This window comes from Sinocyclocheilus anshuiensis, unplaced genomic scaffold, assembly GCF_001515605.1.
Source record: "Sinocyclocheilus anshuiensis isolate Anshui unplaced genomic scaffold, SAMN03320099.WGS_v1.1 scaffold902, whole genome shotgun sequence".
Lineage (NCBI taxonomy): Eukaryota > Metazoa > Chordata > Actinopteri > Cypriniformes > Cyprinidae > Sinocyclocheilus > Sinocyclocheilus anshuiensis.
Window position 1 is genome coordinate 772,076 of NW_015537974.1, and position 2,194 is coordinate 774,269.

A 2,194-nucleotide genomic window follows, 5' to 3' on the forward strand; every position below is an offset into this window, starting at 1 on the left:
TCAGTCCAAGGTGTAGATAGTCGGCGGTATGATTAGCTTTAGTCTGACGCGTAAACTGCAGGTTACTACCTATCACTGAAAAATAAAAAAAGAAGCTCCGAAAAGGTGTAAATCTTTGGGAGACGTCGTCCACTCTTCTCCCCTTTCCCCAGCGTCAGTGACCAGAAGCGAACATCCTCAAACACACAAAGAAATCAGGGGGGGTAGAGACATCCCATAATAATCCTAGGCACGCTCCCCCCTCCCTACAACACTCACTCAACTCTGCATAGTTACCTCGCAACCTACAGACCATAATAATCATCTCCCCCTCGCACACAATACCAGCAAGTACACACTGCCTTCCCCTTTCTTAGTCCCTGCCCCCTTAGCAACCACGTTGCTATGGAGACACTGCCCCCTCCCGCCCTCTCCGGCATCCCATAATAGTCATAAGCAGGCTGCTCTGACATCCCATAATAAACACAACTCCTAAAAGAGAGGGAAGGAAAAAAACAACACCAGTCACATGGTTTCCAGGGAAACCCCAGGCCGCAACAGACCATAATAATCTGCAGCTGTCTGTCCACCTGGCTAGGTTTTTGGTGCACGAACGACAGAAAATGCATATGAGCACCTGGTTGGAAGTCGGGCTAACAAGTAGTGCACTTCGGGTATCTGTCAAACGTCACACACCTACAAGAGTGACACTTCACAGTTTCAGAGGTGATGAAATGTCAAGGTGCAACAGTGCTTCTTTTTAATCCCATATCAGACCGGAGTCTGAAGATTGACTCCTGTAATGAGTGTAACAAAAACACGAACTCGGATATGCAGTGACAATCCTGAAATAGAACCTCACACATGTTTAGACTCTCTGACCTCCAGTGACTTGCTGACTTCAGCTACCTATGCATTACAACAGGTCAATGCCACTTTGCACATAGTGAATGAAATGCAGAATTAATGTTTACATCCATTCATACATTACATGTTTAGGTTTTTTTTTTTAGATCTATTTAAAGCAACAATAAAAAATCAGTTAGGATATACATATTTAGCAGTCACTTCTATTTATATTTATACTGTACACTGTTTCTCGTGAGAGGAACCTGCCAGTCACGTAGACAAACAGAGCTGAAATGTGTGAAGGGTTTTATTGCATCAAATGTGATACAACTGACTGTAATCCCAGTATTTGAGTAAATGTAATTAGTTACTGTGCTTAAGTATCTTTTTTCGCAACTTCATACTTGGACTATAAAAGATATTTGTAATTTTTACTCTCTAATTGACAACATTTTTGAGCATATATGTCCTCTTTACTCCACTACATTTGTAATGAGAAATACAGTTACTCATTACATTTTGCATGGCACCTGAAGCAGTTCTGCAACAGTTTATTTATGCTACAGAAGAAACCATATTACCATGCAGGGTGTTGACAGTACTAGACCTTGAGTTTTGCCCTTATGTATCCAGACTCGTCGTGAGACTACATGAATGTGAGCGCATTAGCAGCTAGTTGCAGAATCACAGCTGAGAACATGGCTGCAGCCAGTGATGAGGCCGAAACCAGCATGTCCAGTGTAAGTAGGCTTTGACTATTTCATTTTATTTTACTTGATATTATTTCATTTATCCATTATATTGAAGAGACCTTTTGAAGGAAATTGGATTTACTTATGCCGTTTTTTAACACTTGAGCTTACCTGAGATTTGTTTGCAAATGTTTACAATGAGACGTGTTTGTAGATGTTTAAGAGGCTGTTGTGTCGACCTCGATTTATTGCAATATTGAGGCATTGAGTTTTATTTCTATTTTAGAAAATAAATGCATGATTGCTCTCCTTACAAATCAGCTGTTTCATGTTTTTCACTGTTATGTCTCTTAGGTGTTGAGGACTACAGCATTTGTGAGCCTACATCCTGAAACACATGGGTCTGGTATCAACAACAACAACAATCAGGCACGTCATCCTGGTAGAACTTAAGAACTGTGAAGTTTCAGCAAAGAGGAAACTGCGTGTTGTCAGGATAAAACACCTGGAAATTCAGATTTGTCAGTTAACACAAATTAAGACACACACACACACACATATATATATATATATATATATACACAGTATATATATATATACAGTAGTCAACATTTGCAGTGGATCAAAAAAGTTAATCAAAGTTGTCCTAAGACAAGAGTGCATTTAGGTTTTAG

General features: G+C 39.9%; 1 protein-coding gene across 3 annotated transcripts in view; it reads right to left on the reverse strand.

Annotated features, from left to right (window-relative positions):
• The window catches only part of LOC107671917 (chromodomain-helicase-DNA-binding protein 4-like), a 21,342-nt gene extending 21,032 nt beyond the window's left edge, over positions 1-310 (reverse strand). For 2 of the 3 annotated variants that reach the window (XM_016464946.1, XM_016464932.1), the window contains exon 1: positions 1-270. The gene's annotated coding sequence lies outside the window, so the exon portion shown is untranslated. The other variant, XM_016464940.1, reaches the window with a different exon arrangement.
• Positions 311-2,194: the final 1,884 nt, after the last annotated feature.